The sequence below is a fragment of the Festucalex cinctus genome, chromosome 15 (assembly GCF_051991245.1).
Source record: "Festucalex cinctus isolate MCC-2025b chromosome 15, RoL_Fcin_1.0, whole genome shotgun sequence".
Taxonomy (NCBI): domain Eukaryota; kingdom Metazoa; phylum Chordata; class Actinopteri; order Syngnathiformes; family Syngnathidae; genus Festucalex; species Festucalex cinctus.
The window spans coordinates 3,575,222-3,597,500 of record NC_135425.1 but is presented as its reverse complement, the minus strand read 5'-3'; the positions used below and the strand labels follow the sequence as shown (position 1 = coordinate 3,597,500).

The window sequence follows — 22,279 nt, the reverse complement described above, 5'->3', positions numbered from 1 at the left end:
AACCATTAAGTGATTTATAGACGAATAGCAGAATTTTAAAATCTATTCTACAGCTGACTGGGAGCCAGTGTTAGTGATGGGCATTACAGTTCTTTTAGGTGAACTGAATCACTAGAATCAGTTCATTTAAAAGAACCGTTCAAAAGATTCGTTCACCGAATTGTTCAAACCACTGATGGTTCACTCACTGACTCGTTCGCGAACCGGAAATGGCAACAGCCGCAACACTCATTCACTGAATCGTTTGTTCCTGAACCGGAAATGGCAACACGTTCACCCACACTCGTTCACTTACTGAACCGGAAATGGCAACACACTCATTCACTGAATCGTTCGTTCTTGAACCGGAAATGGCAACACGTTCACTCACTGACTCGTTCACTTACTGATCCGTTCGTGAACTTGAAATAGCAACACGTTCACACACTGACTCGTTCACTCACTGATCCGTTCACGTCTTTGGCAACGAGAAGCTTCCTCAGTGACTTTTTCCTGAATACCAATAGTGAGGCTGTATGTGTAGTAAAATCCCGCCCACATCTGACGCTAGCTTCTGATTGGTCGTTCGCGAAGACTGACGGCATGAGCGTGGCTGCTCTCAAATGAACTGAGAAGAGAACGAATCACTTCAAGAAGTGACCCGTTCACTCACGTTCACTGAAAAGTTTCGTTCTTCAGAATGAATCAGTCATGCCCGACACAACACTAGTTCTGATCTGTTTGTTTTGGTCAGAACTTGAGCTGCAGCGTTCTGAATGAGTTGCAATTGTCACATGTTCTTTTGAGAGGGTCTGCTTGAGATAAAAGCATGTATCAGCTTCTCTTGGTCTGCTTGAAGCATGCAGTCCTTCAGTCTGGATGTTTTTCAGCTGGCAGAGGTGGGCGTTTCGTCAACATTGACGGAGGGAAGGTCCGTATGGAAGCACAAAAGTGTCAAAATTCAATAAATAAAAAGGCCTTTTTGAAATACTATCCTTTTGATAAATAACAGACCATTAAATTTTAAAATGAGGTGTTAGTATTATTATGAAAAGTGTTATGCTATTCTTTAATATGTAACAAATATTTTATTTTGGTTCAATATTTCATCATGATTATTTTAATGTCATACTTTAAAAAAAAAAAAGACATTTAATTTATTTTCAAGGTTTTATAAGATAAGAAAACGTTGTTTTACAAAGTCAGTTATTATTTCATAATGTCCTTTTCCACAATGGTCTTCTTTTACATAATGGCGTTTTACAGCCGAATGATATGAGGAGGAGCCAGTTACGTGATTGGCTGAGTCCCTTATACAGACATGAGCAGCAGCACTTGCAGTATTGATTTACGCGTGGAGAGTTTGGCGCCTGATGAGGAGCCACGGCGGTCACAGGCTCGCTAAAGCATGGATACGGAAGATAAGTCACTTTCAGAAGTACTCCAAGAAGTAGCAAATCGTTTAGAATCGGATCATAACGTAAAGGCCTTGTTAAATTTCTGCGTCAGGCTACGGGGTAGGCGTCATGGCGATCTCGGCTCACACAGGTGGTCCCACCCACTGACTTTGATTGACAGGCCAAGTCATTCGGCTCTAAAACGCCATTATGTAAAAGAAGACCATTATGGAGAAGGACATTATGAAATAAAAACAGACTTTGTAAAACGTTTTCTTATCTTATAAAACCTTGAAAATAAATTAAATGTCATTATTTTTAAAAAGTATGACGGTAAAATAATCATTATGAAATATTTAATCAAAATAAAATATTTGTTACATATTAAAGAATAGCATAACACTTTTCATAATAATACTAAAGTCAAGCAATAAACATGAATTGCATTAAATTGATAATCAGCCATTTCAACCTGATTCTTCTGATAATCATTTCTTTAACAACATGATAGTTAAGGTACGTGGCTGGGATGTCATTGTTGGCGGTGCGGCCCACAGTCACGGTTGTATATATTGAAACAGTAAATCGACACAATCTTGCTCAAAAGATTCATGGTGCATGCAGGAACAAACTTAAAGGAATAAAAAGCAATGATTTTGATTAAAATGGTTAAGTATTAAGAGATTTTGCTTTCATTTTGCTTTTTATGCAAATTGATGATGGTGGCGATCACTGTGATTGGCTGTGCTAGGTGTGACACTCAAAAATATGTAGTCATGAATAATTTGGATGATGTGAGCATGTTTTGTTTTCATGATTCATTTTTTTTATATACAGAATGTAAAATTGAGTGAAAATGTATCTTTCACATTTATGTTAAAGGGATACTTTACTTATTTAGCCATTTTTGGCAGTCAAACATTAAGATTTTGCCTATAATAAATTTGATATTTTCATTATTTTTCATGTACAATTAGTACCTTTAAAAACACATTTTGCAACTTGCTGTCGACTGAAAATGACATCACAAGGGCTCAGGTAACCAATCACAGCTCAGCTTGTGAAAGTCACATGACCAAACATAGAAACAGGTGAGCTGTGATTGGTTACTTGAGCCTTCTGATGTCATTTTCAGTCAACAGCAAGTTGCAAAATGTGTTTTAAAAAGCTATTAATTGTACGTGAAAAAATAATGAAAGTATCAAATTAATTATAGAAAAAATATTAACTTTTCATTGCTATATTGGGCTAAATAAGTGAAGTATCTCTTTACCATGGGTCGGAAACAAAAAACAGAACCATTGTGTTTAGGTGTTGTTTCGCCCAGGTTTCTACTTTAGTGAGGGACCTCACTCCCCCCTCCCTTCAGAGGAAATTTGGGATGAAAAGCAGTTGGTTTGCGTCTTCACTCCTTCTCCACCATTCTTGGAAAGTATTTCTAGTTGAATGTTTCACATATAAAACACTGTGGCGAGAAGATAGGTTTGGAGAAGTATATTTGCGTTATTTAATGAACTTTGTTAACTGTGTTAACGAGATTAAACCAGGTCATCAACGAGCAGTGGCGTGCACAGACATTTTGCAAGTGGTCTGAGGGGAAAAAAGGGCACTTTTGCGCAAATGAAATACCTTATAGAAGTGTAAATAAAAAAATAAAAAAACATTACACGCAAAATAATAGCTAATAATTTAGCTGATAATAGCTTCAAGCCTGCTGATTTATACAAACCACTTAAAAATAAAATGTGAACAGCGTTAAAGATTTAAACAAAATTAACTTTAAGAGCAAATCAATATTAAAACTAGAGCTGCGAGCAGCTATAAAGGGCCCTCGCAGCCCGGGCCACGTTGGGGTCCTTGCACGTTGGGGTACTTGCACGTTGGGGTACTGGCACATTGGGGTACTGGCATATTGGAAGCAAAATTTCTTTGAAAATGGCATAATAAACGTTTACATGTAGAATATTTTTTTGCCAGTGTGTGTATCAAGCTCAACGGGTTTTGGTGATTGTTAAGACCTGCAAAAATCAGCGTCCTTTTTTATTTTTAGGCAATGAGTTGCCCTGATTGGTATTTTTTTGTAAAAGTGTATATACACATCATCGCTCGTTGTACTCATTGCACAATGTTACTTTTATTGTCCAAAGGGGCAATCAAAAATGAATAAAACAAAATGGAAACGTACATACGTTTGGATCGGTGTGAAGCCAGTGAACAATTTGAGTGGTGGAAACTAAAAGAATATTCATAAATGACTTAGTTATCACACTTAGAATGAGTGTACATTTTTTGTACAAAATACCGTATGTGGGGTATTTTTATTTTTTTTTTATATAAGCCTCAAGGGCTAGGTGGCGCTGTATTTATAACTGAATGTTGTCATAGAGATACCTTCAGGCCTTGATTATAAGCATACATGTCAAGTGTGGGATTTTTTTTGGAGCATGTACCGTGGAGTTATTAAGCATATCCTTCATTCACGATATTGCTTTTAATGTCCATAGAGGCTATCAAAAATAAATAAAAATATATATATGTTTGGATAAGTCTGATGCCAGTGAACATTTTGAGTGGTGGAAACTAAAAGGATATTCATAAATGACTTAGTTATCACACTTAGAATGAGTTTACATTTTTTGTACAAAATACCGTATGTGGGGTATTTTTTTTTATGCCTTAAGGGCTAGGTGGCGCTGCATATATCTGAATGTTGTCATAGAGATAACTTCAGGCCTTGACGATAAACATACATGTCAAGTTTGGGATTTTTTGGAGCATGTACCGGGGAGTTATTAAGCATATCCTTTTTCAGTGCGAAACACAAATTTTGATGCCCGGCTCTCATCATATAGAAGTTCGAAAAGTCAAGATTTTTCCCCATGTCGTTGGCACAGGTCTTGACATGGTGCAGGTCAAGTCTTAACTCAGTCGGATGAAACGTGTAGGAGAAGTGGGCAAAAGTCTGCCCCCTGTGAGTGTGCAAAAATCGTCAAAAATGGGACATTCAAAAATTCGTAGCTCACTTCCTGTTCATTTTAGCATATGGGTCCAAGAGACTTTTTTGTAGGTCTTGGGCTCCCTCATACACCTAAAATTTTTTGTAGATCTTGCTTAAACGTACAACCGGGGCTGCTTCATTAAAAATTCCTAGGGGGCGCTATTGAGTCATTTTTGTAAAAATAGCACAATCAACAATAAAATATTGTTCATTTTACCAGGCCAGATGTGTGTGCCAAGTTTCATGAGTTTCTGCGCATGTTTAGACCCTCAAAACTGGCGTTGTTTTCTTGGCGAACAGTGCTTAGCCACACCCACAGCGATTCGCGAAAACTCACAAACTTCGTGTTGTGACATCATGAAGGCCGAAACCCTCATCTGAGCAAATATGAGGTAGGTCCAGTTAAGGTCCAGTTAACGTGTTTGGAGAAAAACGTAGAAGAAAATTCGTAAGAAAAGAAATTGCCACTAGGTGGCGCTATCAGTAAGATGAAATATAAGTTCATAGATGTCTTTAGGGCTGGACTCTCATCAAATGTGTGAAATTTTGAGAAGATAGGATCATCTCGGTCAAGTTAATGCAGCTTTTATTGTCACGAAAAATCTTTAGAATTTGCGGCACCGTAGCGGCCACGCCCTTTGGCGAAAAGTTACAATATTCGGTGTGGGGCATGATCAACATCTTAAGGCTTTTCTGACCAACTTTCAACTGGATCCCTTCAACGAGCTCAGCGCAGTAGCTAAAAACGTAAAGTATGACATTTATTGTTACCACTAGGTGGCGCTATATGTATAACTGAATTTTATCATATAGATGTTTTCAGGCCGTGACTATTACGTTGCCTGAGAAGTTTAAGATTTTTTGGAGCTTGAACATGGGAGTTATTAAGCATTTGCTCTTTCTGGACAAATGAAATTTTAAAGGCAATATTTGATGCCCCGCCCCCGTCATATAGTATTTCGAAAAGGCAAGATGTTTTGCCCAGTCGTTCTCTCAGGTCTTGAGATGATAAATGCCAAGTTTGAAGTCAATTGGATGAAAAATGTTTGCAAAGGGGGAAAAAGCATGACCACAGTGAATGTGCCAAAATAGGCCAAAATTGGACATTAAAAAATTCATAGCTCACTTCCTGTACATTTTAGCTACATGGTCCCAATAGACTTTTTTGTGCGTCTTGGGGTGCTACACGTGCCTGCCAATTTTCGTTGCTCTCGCTCAAACGTGCCGGGCTTGGTTGTTATTTTTCTACGCTAGGGGGCGCTATAGAGTCGCGCTGTTATGACGACTTCATAATATCGAATTTTTCGCCGGGCCTGAGGAGTGTGCAAAGTTTGGTGAGTTTTCGTAAATGTTTAGGTTCCCAAAATCGTGATCGTTTACGGATAATAATAATCATAATAATCATAATAATAATAATAATAATAATAACTAGAGCTGCGAGCAGCTATAAAGGGCCCTCACAGCCCGGGCCACGTTGGGGTCCTTGCACGTTGGGGTACTGGCATATTGGAAGCAAAATTTCTTTGAAAATGGCACAATAAACGTTTACATGTAGAATTTTTTTTTTTTCCAGTGTGTGTCAAGCTCAACAGGTTTTGGTGATTGTTAAGACCTGCAAAAATCAGCGTCCTTTTTTATTTTTAGGCAATGAGTTGCCCTGATTGGTATTTTTTGTAAAAGTGTATATACACATCATCGCTTGTTGTACTCATTGCACAATGTTACTTTTATTGTCCAAAGGGGCAATCAAAAATGAATAAAACAAAATGGAAACGTACATACGTTTGGATCGGTGTGAAGCCAGTGAACAATTTGAGTGGTGGAAACTAAAAGAATATTCATAAATGACTTAGTTATCACACTTAGAATGAGCTTACATTTTTTGTACAAAATACCGTATGTGGGTTTGTTTTTTTTATGCCTCAAGGGCTAGGTAGCGCTGTATTTATAACTGAATGTTGTCATAGAGATACCTTCAGGCCTTGATTATAAGCATACATGTCAAGTGTGGGATTTTTTTTGGAGCATGTACCGTGGAGTTATTAAGCATATCCTTCATTCACGATATTGCTTTTAATGTCTACAGAGGCTATCAAAAATAAATAAATATATATATATGTTTGGATAAGTCTGATGCCGGTGAACATTTTGAGTGGTGGAAACTAAAAGAATATTCATAAATGACTTAGTTATCACACTTAGAATGAGTTTACATTTTTTGTACAAAATACCGTATGTGGGGAATTTTTTTTTTTTTATGCCTCAAGGGCTAGGTGGCGCTACATATATAACTGAATGTTGTCATAGAGATAACTTCAGGCCTTGACGATAAACATACATGTCAAGTTTGGGATTTTTTGGAGCATGTACCGGGGAGTTATCAAGCATATCCTTTTTCATTGCGAAACACAAATTTTGATGCCCCGCCCTCATCATATAGTATTTCGAAAAGTTAAAATTTTTCCCCCTGTCGTTGGCTCAGGTCTTGACATGGTCCAGGTCAAGTCTTTTTTTTTTTTTTCTTTTTTTTTTTTTTTTTTTTTTTTTTTTTTTTAAAGAGCTCAGAATTGTTCATTCGGTAGTCTTACCGATTCAACGTCTTGTCATCATTGCTCTTTTTTTTTTTTTCTTTTTTTTTTTGTGTGTATGTGTGCGTGCGTTTGCGTGCGTGCGTTTGCGTGCGTGCGTGCGTTTGCGTGTGTGCGTTTGCGTGCGTTTGCGTGCGTGCGTGTGCGTGCGTGCAAATACGTATAAATTTATACTCATTCATTCACCTAAAACCTTATAAATATCCCATTACCCTTCGCCTTAACCAGGTACTTCAGAATCTTGCCAGAGTCGTGAGGTTTAAATGGTCAGGAGACCAGAGAAAAGGTCAGAAAAAAAAAGAAATAAAGAGAAAAGAAAGGTAAATCAAAGTGAAATCCAGCACCGACCAAACACTTCCTGCCTTCCCCATGATTACAAAATCAAAGTCTTACGCCAACCCCGGAAGCCTCTAAATTCCAGCAAATTTAGCGAGATCTCAAGAGACCAGAGGAAAAACTAAAGAGAGGAAGGAGGGAAGGATCGATAAGGCAGAGTGAGATCCATAGAAGCCAGTACATCCAATCCATCAAAGTGAAGTCCAGCACCAACAAGACCCCTCCTGCGTGGTTACAAAACCAGAGTCTTATGCCAACCCCAGAAACCTCATACTTCTAATAAATTAAGATCTCAAGTGACCAGAGGAAAAACTAAAGAGAGGAAGGAGGGAAGGATAGATAAAGCAAAGTGAGAACCACAGACACCAGCACCAACTGATTCAAGGGGCTGTGGGAGGGAGAGGGTACTTCTGTTGAGTTTCAGTAGATGCTGGTGTGACGGATCTGGCATGCATAAGGACCACCACCAAAGAAAGAAGCCGTCAACCGCGGTACAGCAAAGCGAGCACTCCCCCCCCCCCCCCCCGGAATCCCCAGGCCGCGGCAGCACCAAGGCCACCCCCAAGCCACCCGAGCGGACACCGGTCGGCGAGCCGACCCAGACACCCGGAACACCCCCGCCCCAGCCCCGGCCCACACCCCCGAGCCCAAGGCCGCAGAACGAGGCCCAGCGGGCCCCCACAGCGCCCCACGACCCCCCCGCACCCCACCCAAACCTGCCATCCACCACGACCCAGGCCCCACCACCCCCGACCCCCAAACCCCCGAACACACCCCGACCCCCAGCACCCAACCCCCCACCCACCCATACCTCCACCCCCCCCCAAACAAGCCGCCCCCCCCCGACGGCCGCCACCCCCCCCCGCGAACCCGGCCCCCCGCGAGAACCCCCCACCCACCCCCGGAAACCGGCACCGGGCAGCAGCGCAGAGAGGGAAGATGTGCCCACCCCACCTCCAGCCACGCGAGATTTGCACAGCGGCGGGAGGGGGGAAGCAGAGGAGGAAGCACCAGGAGAGAAGGCGGAACACCAGAACACCGAGCCCGGTGGGGAGAGGCCCCGGTCGTCACGCCAGAGTACTAGTGACACCTAACCCTGTTACTGAGTCCGCCAGCTCGCCGACTGGCGAGCTCTACCCTTACACCGTGAATGTGGCCCCACCCAGTGTATATACAAGTGTGTGCGTGTGGTGCATTAAAATTGGGAGCAGGTGAGTCGGAGCAGAGGGAAAAAATTTCCCCTATCCGACACACCCGTATCCCCCCCAAAAAAATGAATATGTATATGTGTGGTGCATTAAAAAAGGGAATGGAGGGACAAAGTGGTGGGGCAGGGACACAAATGGGGGGGACCACAGCGCTGCCAGGCACTGCAGTCCATCCCCTCTGATGGCTCCCCGCCCCAACTCACCCCTCCCCTTGGACGTGAGGTGCATTAAAATTGGAGGGGAGTTGAAGGGTGAAGACGGTGTTTCCACCCTTCCCCACCCCACCAAGAAATGTGTTATGTGCCCTATGTGTATATTTACAAAGTGTATAGTGCAAGCTAGTGAAGTGAGTAAGAGGAGCGACCAGCGGGGCCTCACCCAACCCGGCGGGTGTAGGTGGCACGCCCGCCCCCCAGCTCCCCCACCCCCACCCGCCCCCCACCTCATCCACCCGGCACCACAATGGGCGGACAGCCAGCGCAGCAGGGCTACCGGACAGCCCACCGGCCACCGGAGCCCGCCCGGGGCGCCAGGAGTTATACCGGAGTGGGGCAGGCCCCAAACCCTCGCCCGGCCCCCGGAGCCCGACGCCCGGGCCGGGGAGGGAGCCCCAGGCCCAGGGAGAGGGAGGGGGAGGGGCCGCAGGGCAGACAGGGAAGGGGGGGGGGGGGGGGGGGGGAGAAGACGACAAGAAGGCGAAAGGGCGGCTGCAGGGCAGGAGGGGGGGGGGGGAGGAGGAGGGAGGGCGACAAGGGAAAAGGGACCGGGAGGCAGAGGAGGATGGGCGGGAGGAGGCGAGGAGGGAGAGGCGACGGGGGGGGAGGAAGGGGGAGGGGAGAGGGAACCACGGGGCACACCGGAGGCCCACCCACCCCGAACCGCGCCGCCGGGCACGGAGCAGCGGACCGCGCCGGGACGGCACCGCCCCGGGCACCAGGGGAAGCACCCCAACACCGCACCCCACAGGGGGCCCAGGGAGCGGCCAAGACGCAACCGCCACCGAGCAGACAACGGGGGGGGGGGGGGGGGCAGAACCACCCCCGCCCGACCACAGGGGACGGCGTCAAGAAAATTGACTAATTAGCATGCAGTAACACCAAGTGTTGATGCTTAGTGCCCACTAGAAATAGATCTTAAGGAGTTATTGAGTATAGTGTCGTATAGTGTGGTATGCTCGAGCCCACTAGCAGCAACTAGGTTCCTGACTATATAAAAATAAAAACAATCAGATACAAAATACCAAATACAGAAGCAGCGAAAACAGAAGTTGTAACGATGTGGTGGCTCTCGTTAACAGGCAGAATCTTGGCAGGATTAAGTTGCCAAATTGAGATTAAAATATTCTATGTACATAGACCATATTTGTTTAAATCTTGATACTTGATTTTTATTTAAGGCAGAGATTTTTTCCATTGAGATATAATTTATTAGTAAGTTTAACCAGTGGTCGATATTTAGAGATTGTTTATTTTTCCAATTGACAAGGATTATTTTTTTAGCAATAGTAAGGGCTATAAATATAGATTGAGATTGTTTACATGGTAGCTCAGTTATTGTTAAGTCACCTAGTAAACACAATCTTGGAGATAAAGGAAGCCTACAGTTTAATATATCAGCGAGCTTTTCCAAGATTTTAGTCCAGAAATGCAGCACTGGAGTACATGACCATAAAGCATGAAGATAAGTATCGGCAGTGTTTTGTGAGCACTGGAGACAAATGTCGGAGTCAGAGAGTCCCATTTTTTTCATCATATATTGTGTAATATATGTTCTATGAAGTATCTTATATTGGATAAGTTGCAAATTTGTCTGTTTGGTCATTTTAAATACATTTTCACAGATTTGGGTCCAAAAGTCTGGTTCCGGAACTATAGACAAGTCTTTTTCCCATTTTAAAGTCGGTAAATACGTTTTATTTGTGTATAAAAATAACTTATATATTTTTGATATTTTCTTTATTGTTGTTGGAGAAAGCTTTATAATATCTTTAGCTAAGACAGGCAGTTGGAGCGTATCCTGAAGTGTTGGGATTTGTTTCTTAACCATATTTTTAACTTGCAGATAATGTAAGAAATTTCCCTTTTTTATTTCATATTTCTGGACCAAGTTTGTATACGATATAAACTTATTATCTGAGAAAAGATGATGAAGGTGTGTAATTCCTTTCTGCTCCCATAGGCTTAAATGGAACGACTGATTATTAAGTTGAAAGTCGGGGTTATGCCAAATGGGAGAGAGCCCACAGGGCGCCAATTGGGAGTTTGTAATTTCTAATGCCTTCCACCAGGCAGTCAGGGTGGCGGCTATCATTGGGTTTTTAAAACAATTATGTCGTCTTATTGATTTTGTAATAAAGAGTAAATCTGACAGTCTAAGATGATTACAATCCTTCTGCTCCAATTCCAACCAACAGTTAGTATCTCTGTTGGGTTGTGTCCATAGCACAAGATATTGTAGTTGATTAGCTAAATAATAGTACATAAAGTTTGGTGCCTCTAAACCTCCTTTAGATTTACTTTCCTGAAGAGTAGATAGACTAATTTTGGCTTTTTTTTTATTCCAATAGAATTTTATGATAGCAGAGTCCAGCGATTGGAACCAGTTAGACGTAGGTTTAAATGGAATCATTGAAAATAAATAATTAATCTTTGGTAAAACTTTCATTTTTATAGTAGCTATCCGTCCTATTAAAGAGATCGGAAGATTATTCCAGCGCTCCAGGTCACTACGGATACTATCCAATAATGGTGAAAAAATTTAAAGAAGTTAATTCAGTTAACTTAGGTGAAATTGTAACACCTAAGTATTTTAAATTACCTGTAGGAAAGGAGTAGTGTGGATCCTGACTTGTAGGATTCCATGAATTTTCTGTAATAGGTAATAATGTTGATTTTGTCCAGTTAATAGAGTAATCTGATAAGTGAGAGAATTTAGTTATTAATTTAAATGCTTCCCCTAGCGAGATAGCAGGTTCTTCTAAATAGAGTAATATATCATCGGCATATAGATTAATTTTATGTTCTATTGTCCCGGAGTGGATTCCTTGGATCCGTCTATCCTGACGTATAGCTAATGCAAGCGGCTCAATAAATATAGCAAATAATAAAGGAGACATTGGGCACCCTTGTCTTGTTCCCCTTTGTAAAGTAAAACTGTGATGTAATCCCATTAGTAGTAACTGTAGCTTTAGGAGAATCATATAATATTGAGACCCATTGAATGAATGACTCCCCAAAGCCGAATTTATTTAAGACAGCAAAGAGGAAGGACCAGTTAACTTTATCGAATGCTTTTTCTGCATCCAGCGAAATAACAACTGCCTTTTTATCATACCGCTGTGACATACTAATCAAGTTAAAGAGTCTCCTAATATTATTAGTAGAATGACGACCTTTAATAAAACCTGTTTGATCACTATGAATAATTGTCGAGATTACCGTCTCTAATCGAGATGCTAAGGCCTTAGCGATAATTTTAATATCGGTATTAATTAGTGATATCGGTCGGTAACTTGACGGGAGGGTAGGGTCTTTTTCTGGCTTTAATAAAAGTTTAATTGCTGCTATATTCATATCTTGACGTATATCACCTTTACTTTTAATTTCAGTTACTACTCTTAGAAATAATGGAGCAAACATTAACCAGAAATGTTTAAAAAATATAGCCGGAAAGCCGTCTGGACCAGGTGCTCTGCCATTAGGCATACTGTCTAAAGCACGATACAACTCATCTATAGTAAGCGGGGTATCGAGAATATCTTTATGTTCAATAGATAACTGAGGTATATTTAAGCTGTTTAGGAATTCCTCAATATATTCAGGGTTAGGTCTATTAATTTCTGTGTATAGATTTCGATAATAGTTGTAAAAAATATGGTTAATTTCTTCTGGTGATTGTGTGCATTCACCATTTATATCTTTAATAGCCGTTATAAGAGATTTTTACCGATTCCGTTGAAGTTGATTTGCCAGGAATTTACCTGATTTATTATTATGTTCAAAATTATTATATCTCAACTGTTGTATTATAAACTCTGTCTTTTTAGATAACATGTTATCTAACTGTATTTTTATATTCTGTAGTTCTATCCATATTTGATTATTTGGGTTTAATACATATTCATCCGTTAGTTGTTTAATTTTATCTTCCAGGTATTTTTCTAATTTTTGATCCTGTTTCTTTTTATAAGTTGAATATGATATAATTTTCCCTCTAATTACCGCTTTCCCTGCTTCCCAGAGAAGAGATGGAGATATATTTGGAGAGTTATTTATTTCCAAAAAATCTGCCCACTCCCTTCTAATAATTTTATCAAACTCTACGTCTTTCAGTAATGAGATGTTAAAACGCCATATCGGGGGAGGTTTAAAGGTAGAGTCAATTTGTAGAGTGAGGGAGACTGGTGCATGATCACTTATAATTATAGAATGTATTTTTATAGCAGTTTTATCAACAATAGAATTATTTGTAAGGAAAAAATCAATTCTTGAGAATGATCGGTGCACAGCAGAGAAGAAAGTAAATTCCTTCTTAGTTGGGTTTTGAAGTCTCCAGCCATCGCTGAGGCCAAAATCCTCCATATATTCATCTATTACTTTAGCGGATCGTAATCGCCTTGTATATATCGTATTATTAGAACGATCTATTAACGGGTTCAAGACCGTGTTAAAATCACCTCCAATAATAATAGTAGAATTTGTTGCTAAATCGAGTAACCGAGAGAAAAATTCATGGAAAAAATCAGGGTCATCATTATTTGGGGCATATAAATTACCAATTGTATATACTTTATTAAATATAGTTACCTGGATAATAATATATCGGCCCTCTAAATCTGTTACTATATTATTTAGAGTAAAGAATAAATTCTTATGTATAAGTATAGAGACACCTCTTTGTCTACTATTATAGGAGGCAGAGTAAACTTGACTAAAATTTTTATCTATAAATAATTTTTATTCTGATTTTTGTAAGTGGGTTTCTTGTAGGAGACAAATATCTGCCTTAAATTTTGAGAGATGGTCTAAATTTTTTATTCTTTTTGCCTGGGAGCGAGCGCCACACACATTCCAGGAGACCAGAACTAATTTCTGCATACAAGCAATATAGACTCAGTCTTATGTATACATCTATATAAGCTGCTTATTAATATTAACATATTGTAGGATAGCAAAAGAGTAATTAGGCAATTTATATAATTTATATAAAGAGAGAGATAGCAAGTATCTAAGTATAATAGTGAAGAAACGAGGGGGGAAGTGAGTGTGAAGGAAATCTGTGGGGGATTCAACATAACAATACACCAGTAAATGGTGACCTAAGCGAGATTATTATTATTATTATTAATTTATTTTTTTTAAGAATATATTTTAATATTATTATTATTATTATTATTATTATTATTACTATATAGCCTATGCATAATATAAATTCATATTCTATTTCGTAACCCATTATCCATACATATACATATACATACATATACATATACATATATATACATATATACACATATACATACACATACATATACATATACATACGTCAAATAATCACACAATGCTCGGCTCTACCAATTGTCAGTTAGAACAGCCAAGGGGTCGAGGTTGGGTTTCGGAATAGCTGGCCGTCGATATATAATTTATCAACGACCATCGAAGTCCGTTTACCCTCCTGTCTATTTTGTTTCATTATAGGAAATAGTACTTTTCGCCGCTCGTTTATCTCTCTTGGGAATTGATCATTCATCCCGAAAGATGTCCCTTTGAGCTCCCGTCCTTTACTTTTTACCAATTCTTTATGTTTAAAATGTTCGAACTTAGCAATAATAGGACGGGGCTTATTGCCCTTACGAGCTCCGAGCCGGTGTACACGGTGAAAAGAGATATTATTTACCGTCTCCTGTGGGATCTTTAGCGATGATGTCATGAATTTTTTTATCTCACTCTCTGGATTATCTGGAGAATTTTCGGATATACCTGAGAATATTAGATTTTCCCGCATACTACGGGATTGAACATCTAAGACCGTTTCCTTTAGCATTTTATTTTCCTTTTTAATCGTCTCCAACTCGGCTGTGACAGCGACGAGAGAGGAGCGTAGCTCGAAGTTATCGCGTTGGAGATCGCTTACCTGTTGGCTAACGAATTCCAAACTTGCCTTTAATTCTTTGACGTCCTCGCGGATAAGACAGAGGACGTCAAGTTTTTTATTTATGGAATCCAGCATACTCACCGATACGTCGGCGGTTGCTAAATCGTCCGTGTCTGTTGACGAGTCATTTTTCCTTTTTTTTTTCGAAGGATTATCCCGACTAGCCGCCAGATCATCCATCGCGCAGCTATAAAAATAATCGTCAATAAAACGTTCGAGGTCGTCCACACTGGATAATATTTCCGATCTTTCTTAGAAAAGAAAAAAATCGAATTTATCTAATCATTAAATTCGGGTTTAATTAGAAATATAAAGCTAATTCTATTTTAGCAGCAGAGCGCCGCCATGTTAGATTTTCCCAGTCTCGCTACCGGTCACGCGATAGTCACAGCATCTCGCGATGGGAGCCCGGCCCTCATCATATAGAAGTTCGAAAAGTCAAGATTTTTCCCCATGTCGTTGGCACAGGTCTTGACATGGTCCAGGTCAAGTCTTAACTCAGTCGGATGAAACGTGGAGAAGAAGTGGCCAAAAGTATGCCCCCTGTAAATGTGCAAAAATCATCAAAAATGGGACATTCAAAAATTCGTAGCTCACTTCCTGTTCATTTTAGCATATGGGTCCAAGAGACTTTTATGTAGGTCTTGGGCTCCCTCATACACCTAAAAATATTCGTCATTCTTGCTTAAACGTACAACCGGGGCTGCTTAGTTAAAAATTTCTAGGGGGCGCTATTGATTCTTTTTTTTAAAAATAGCACAATCAAAAAAAAATATTGCTCATTGTACCAGGCCAGATGTGTGTGCCAAGTTTCATGAGTTTCTGTGCATGTTTAGACCCTCAAAACTGGCGTTGTTTTCTTGGCGAACAGCGCTTAGCCACGCCCACAGCAATTCGCGAAAACTAACAAACTTCGTGTTGTGACACCGTGAAGGCCGAAACCCTCATCTGAGCAAATATGAGGTAGGTCCAGTTAACGTGTTTGGAGAAAAACGTAGAAGAAAATTCGTAAGAAAAAAAATTGCCACTAGGTGGCGCTATCAGTAAGATGAAATATAAGTCCATAGATGTCTTTAGGGCTGGACTCTCATCAAATGTGTGAAATTTTGAGAAGATAGGATCATCTCGGTCAAGTTAATGCAGCTTTTATTGTCACGAAAAATCTTTAGAATTTGCGGCACCGTAGCGGCCACGCCCTTTGGTGAAAAGTTACAATATTCGGTGTGGGGCATGATCAACATCTTAAGGCTTTTCTGACCAATTTTCAACTGGATCCCTTCAACGAGCTCAGCGCAGTAGCTAAAAACGTAAAGTATGACATTTATTGTTACCACTAGGTGGTGCGATATGTATAACTAAATTTGATCATATAGATGTTTTCAGGCCGTGACTATTACATTGCCTGAGAAGTTTGAGATTTTTTGGAGCTTGAACATGGGAGTTATTAAGCATTTGCTCTTTCTGGACAAATGAAATTTTAAAGGCAATATTTGATGCCCCGCCCCCATCATATAGTATTTCGAAAAGGCAAGACTTTTTGCCCAGTTGTTCTCTCAGGTCTTGAGATGATAAATGCCAAGTTTGAAGTCAATTGGATGAAAAATGTTTGCAAAGGGGTAAAAAGCATGACCACAGTGAATGTGCCAAAATAGGCCAAAATTGGACATAAAAAAATTCATAGCTCATTTCCTGTACATTTTAGCTACATGGTCCCAATAGACTTTTTTTTGTGCGTCTCGGGGTGCTACACGTGCCTGCCAATTTTTGTTGCTCTAGCTCAAACGTGCCGGGCTTGGTTTTTATTTTTCTACGCTAGGGGGCGCTATAGAGTCGCGTTGTTATGACGACTTCATAATATCAAATTTTTCGCCGGGCCTGAGGAGTGTGCAAAGTTTGGTGAGTTTTCGTGAATGTTTAGGTACCCAAAATCGCGATCGTTTGCGGAGAATAAAGAATAATAATAATAATAATAATAATAATAATAATAATAATAATAATAATTTTTACAAAAACAATAGGGACCTCGCAGCGGTCGTTGCTCGGGCCCTAATAATAATTTTTACAAAAACAATAGGGACCTCGCAGCGGTCGCTGCTCGGGCCCTAATAATAATAATAATAATAATAATAATTTTTACAAAAACAATAGGGACCTCGCAGCGGTCGCTGCTCGGGCCCTAATAATAATAATAATAATAATAATAATAATAATTTTTACAAAAACAATAGGGACCTCGCAGCGGTCGCTGCTCGGGCCCTAATAATTTTTACAAAAACAATAGGGACCTCGCAGCGGTCGCTGCTCGGGCCCTAATAATAATAATAATAATAATTTTTACAAAAACAATAGGGACCTCGCAGCGGTCGCTGCTCGGGCCCTAATAATAATAATTCTTACAAAAACAAGAGGGACCTCGCAGCGGTCGCTGCTCGGGCCCTAATAATAATAATTTTTACAAAAACAATAGGGACCTCGCAGCGGTCGCTGCTCGGGCCCTAATAATAATAATAATTTTTACAAAAACAATAGGGACCTCGCAGCGGTCGCTGCTCGGGCCCTAACTAGAGCTGCGAGCAGCTATAAAGGGCCCTCGCAGCCCGGGCCACGTTGGGGTACTTGCACGTTGGGGAACTTGCACATTGGGGTACTGGCACATTGGAAGCAGAATTTCTTTGAAAATGGCATGATAAACATGTAGATTTTTATTTTTTTTGCCAGGTGTGATGAGTGTGTCAAGCTCAATGGGTTTTGGTGATTGTTAAGATCTGCAAAAATCAGCATCTTTTTTTTATTTTTAGGCAATGAGTTGCCCTAATTGGTATTTTTCGTAAAAGTATATATACACACATCATCGCTCGTACTCATTGCACAATGTTGCTTTTATTGTCCATAGAGGCGATCAAAAAAAAAAAAAAAACTAAATAAAAAATACGTATGTTTGGATCGGTCTGATACCAGTGAACATATTGAGTGGTGGAAAGTAAAAGAATATTCATGAATGACTTAGTTATCACACTTACAATGAGTTTACAATTTTTGCAAAAATACCGTAAGTGAGGCATTTTTTTTTTATGCCTCAAGGACTAGGTGGCGCTGTATTTAAAACTGAATTTTGTCATAGAGATACCTTCAGGCCTTGACTATAAATATACATTTCAAGTATGGGATTTTTTGGAGCATGTACCTGGGAGTTATTCAGCATAGCCTTCATTCACGATATTGCTTTTAATGTCCATAGAGGCTATCAAAAATACATAAAACTAAATAACAAAAATATGTATGTTTGGTTAGGTCTGATGCCAGTGAATATTTTGAGTGGTGGAAAGTATAAGTCGGATAAAACGTGTAGGAGAAGTGGGCAAAAGTATGCCCCCTGAAAATGTGCAAAAATCGTCAAAAATGGGACATTCAAAAATTCGTAGCTCACTTCCTGTTCATTTTAGCATATGGGTCCAAGAGACTTTTCTGTAGGTCTTTGGCTCCCTCATACACCTAAAAATTTTCGTAGATCTTGCTTAAACGTACAATCGGGGCTGCTTCGTTAAAAATTTCTAGGGGGCGCTATTGAGTCATTTTTGTAAAAATAGGACAATACATGATAAAATATTGCTCATTTTGCCAGGCCAGATGTGTGTGCCAAGTTTCATGAGTTTCTGTGCATGTTTAGACCATCAAAACTGGCGTTGTTTTCTTGGCGAACACTGCTTAGCCACACAGCGATTCGCGAAAACTCACAAACTTCGTGTTGTGACATCATGAAGGCCGAAACCCTCATCTGAGCAAATATGAGGTTGGTCCAGTTAACGTGTTTGGAGAAAAATGTACAAGAAAATTCGTAAGAAAAAAAATTGCCACTAGGTGGCGCTATCAGTAAGATGAAATATAAGTTCGTAGATGTCTTTAGGGCTGGACTCTCATCAAATGTGTGAAATTTTGAGAAGATAGGATCATCTCGGTCAAGTTCATGCAGCTTTTATTGTCACGAAAAATCTTCAGACTTTGCGGCACCGTAGCGGCCACGCCCTTTGGCAAAAAGTTACAATATTCGGTGTGGCGCATGATCAACATCTTAAGGCTTTTCTGAACAACTTTCAACTGGATCCCTTCAACGAGCTCAGCGCAGTAGCTAAAAACGTAAAGTATGACATTTATTGTTACCACTAGGTGGCGCTATATGTATAACTGAATTTTATCATATAGATGTTTTCAGGCCGTGACTATTACGTTGCCTGAGAAGTTTGAGATTTTTTGGAGCTTGAACATGGGAGTTATTAAGCATTTGCTCTTTCTGGACAAATGAAATTTTAAAGACAATATTTGATGCCCCGCCCCCATCATATAGTATTTCGAAAAGGCAAGACTTTTTGCCCAGTTGTTCTCTCAGGTCTTGAGATGATAAATCCCAAGTTTGATGTGAATTGGATGACAAATGTTTGCAGAGGGGGAAAAAGCATGACCACAGTGAATGTGCCAAAATAGGCCAAAATTGGACATAAAAAAATTCATAGCTCATTTCCTGTACATTTTAGCTACATGGTCCCAATAGACTTTTTTGTGCGTCTCGGGGTGCTACACGTGCCTGCCGATTTTCGTTGCTATAGCTCAAACGTGCCAGGCTTGGTATTTATTTTTCTACGCTAGGGGGCGCTATAGAGTCGCGTTGTTATGACGACTTCATAATATAAAATTTTTCGCCGGGCCTGAGGAGTGTGCAAAGTTTGGTGAGTTTTCGTGAATGTTTAGGTCCTCAAAAATGCGATCGTTTACGAAGAAGAAGAAGAAGAAGAAGAAGAAGAAGAAGAAGAATTCTTACAAAAACAAGAGGGACCTCGCAGCGGTCGCTGCTCGAGCCCTAATAATAATAATAATAATAATAATAATAATAATAATAATTTTTACAAAAACAATAGGGACCTCGCAGCGGTCGCTGCTCGGGCCCTAATAAGAGCTTTAAAAGGCGCTAAACATGACTCTCTCTGGCCTTGACTCTGACCTTACATCCTCATGTGACTTTGTCATCCAAGAGAGGAGAGAGCTGCTTCCTAAGACGGCGTATTAGGGCCACATAGAAATATATCGCATTTTTTTTAGAGGGCGGGGGCAATATGACGAGAAAAGAAGTGGCAAATGACGGGAAAAAAAGTGACAAATTTGCCACTTTATAAACTGGCAACTATGATATTGTTAATCTCTGCTAAAGCAATTAGTATCTCCTTGTTTGAAAACCCGACCGAAAAGTACGTTTTAACGAGTTCTTCCACCGTAGGTATTTTGCAAACTGTGACATGTGGAGCGTGACACATGCGTTTCCTTACTGACGGCACCACACTTGACACAAACAGCCAGGCAATGAGAAAAAAAGTGGCAAATTTGCCACTTTTTAATATGATGAGAAATAAAGTGGCAAATTTTCCACTTTTTAATACGACGAAAAAAAGTGGCAAATCGAGAAAAAAAAGTGGCAAATTTGCCACTTTTTAATATGACGAGAAATAAAGTGGCAAGGCAAATTTGCCACTTTTTAATATGACGAGAAATAAAGTGGCAAATCGAGAAAAAAATGGCAAATTTGACACTTTTTAATAAGATGAGAAAAAAAGTGGCAAGGCAAATTTGCCACTTTTTAATATGACGAAAAATAAAGTGGCAAGGCAAATTTGCCACTTTTTAATATGACGAGAAATAAAGTGGCAAGGCAAATTTTCCACTTTTTAATATGACGAGAAAAAAGTGGCAAATTTGCCTTGCCACTTTTTTTCTCGTCATATTAAAAAGTGGCAAGGCAAATTTGTCATATTGCCCCCGCCCTCTAAAAAAATATATTTCTACTAGGGCTGGGTTCAAAATATCGATATATCGATATCGTATCGATACGCCTTTCCATATCCCAATATCGATACATGAAACCATGTATCGATATATCGACCCTGCCCCCAACCCACACACACACGACACATCCAAAACACACAAACAAATGCTTTCGAGCATTCCGTACTCTGGTTGTAAGTGATTTAAATAATTATTTATTGTTTTTATTAATGTAACTGCAATGGATTCAATTCTTAATGTAAATATTCATATTTTTACTAATGCATAATACTAATACATACAAATGTTTTTTTTTCTGATACAACCGATTGTTCCGACGATGATTTTGTCATTCACGTATATCTGATGAAGAGGACTCTTACCATTCTATGGATTTGGAGGAGGGTGAATTAACAGATAGAGCTGGAGGAGGCAGGGGACGAAAGGGACGACGACGCGGAGGAGGAGGAAGGACGAAGGGTACGACCAAAGTTTGGCACCAAAAATAAAAAAATAATGTGGAGTCGCACTAATGCTTTGACTAACTCTCCAACACTTGATCGGTGCTGGATTTCACTTTGATTTACCTTTCTTTTCTCTTTATTTCTTTTTTTTTCTGACCTTTTCTCTGGTCTCCTGACCATTTAAACCTCACGACTCTGGCAAGATTCTGAAGTACCTGGTTAAGGCGAAGGGTAATGGGATATTTATAAGGTTTTAGGTGAATGAATTGAGTATAAATTTATACGTATTTGCACGCACGCACACGCACGCACGCGCACGCACGCACGCAAACGCACGCAAACGCACACACGCAAACGCACGCACGCACGCAAACGCACGCACGCAAACGCACGCACACATACACAAAAAAAAAAAAAAAAAAAAAAAAAAAAGGCGTCTGGCGTTGTTTTCTTGGCGAACACTGCTTAGCCACACAGCGATTCGCGAAAACTCACAAACTTCGTGTTGTGACATCATGAAGGCCGAAACCCTCATCTGAGCAAAATATGAGGTAGGTCCAGTTAACGTGTTTGGAGAAAAACGGAGAAGAAAATTCGTAAGAAAAAAAATTGCTACTCGGTGGCGCTATCAGTTAGATGAAATATAAGTTAGTAGATGTCTTTAGGGCTGGACTCTCATCAAATGTGTGAAATTTTGAGAAGATAGGATCATCTCGGTCAAGTTAATGCAGCTTTTATTTTCACGAAAAATCTTCAGACTTTGCGTCACCGTAGCGGCCACGCCCTTTGGCGAAAAGTTACAATATTCGGTGTGGGGCATGATCAACATCTTAAGGGTTTTCTGACTAATTTTCAAATGGATTCCTTCAACGAGCTCAGCACAGTAGCTAAAAACGTAAAGTATGACATTTGTTGTTACCACTAGGTGGCGCTATATGTATAACTGAATTTTATTATATAGATGTTTTCAGGCCGTGACTATTACGTTGCCTGAGAAGTTTGAGATTTTTTGGAGTTTGAACATGGGAGTTATTAAGCATTTGCTCTTTCTGGACAAATGAAATTTTAAAAGCAATATTTCATGCCCCGCCCCCGTCATATAGTATTTCGAAAAGGCAAGATTTTTTGCCCAGCTGTTCTCTTAGGTCTTGAGATGATAAATGCCAAGTTTGAAGTCAATGGGATGAAAAATGTTTGCATAGGGGGAAAAAGCATGACGACAGTGAATGTGCCAAAATAGGCCAAAATTGGACATTAAAAAATTTATAGCTCACTTCCTGTACATTTTAGCTACATGGTCCCAAGAGACCTTTTTGTGCGTCTCGGGGTGCTACACGTGCCTGCCAAT

The 22,279-nt window shown here is 40.1% G+C and overlaps 1 protein-coding gene and 1 long non-coding RNA gene across 10 annotated transcripts in view; one reads left to right on the top strand and one right to left on the bottom strand.

Annotated features, from left to right (window-relative positions):
* LOC144002475 (uncharacterized) overlaps positions 1-21,001 on the top strand; it is a 24,765-nt gene extending 3,764 nt beyond the window's left edge. The window contains exon 3 of the long non-coding RNA XR_013278749.1: positions 20,840-21,001. This is a non-coding gene — a long non-coding RNA (uncharacterized LOC144002475). The remainder of the gene's footprint in view (positions 1-20,839) is intronic.
* fbxw2 (F-box and WD repeat domain containing 2) overlaps positions 1-22,279 on the bottom strand; it is a 461,765-nt gene that overhangs the window by 194,900 nt on the left and 244,586 nt on the right. The gene's annotated exons all lie outside the window — the stretch shown is intronic.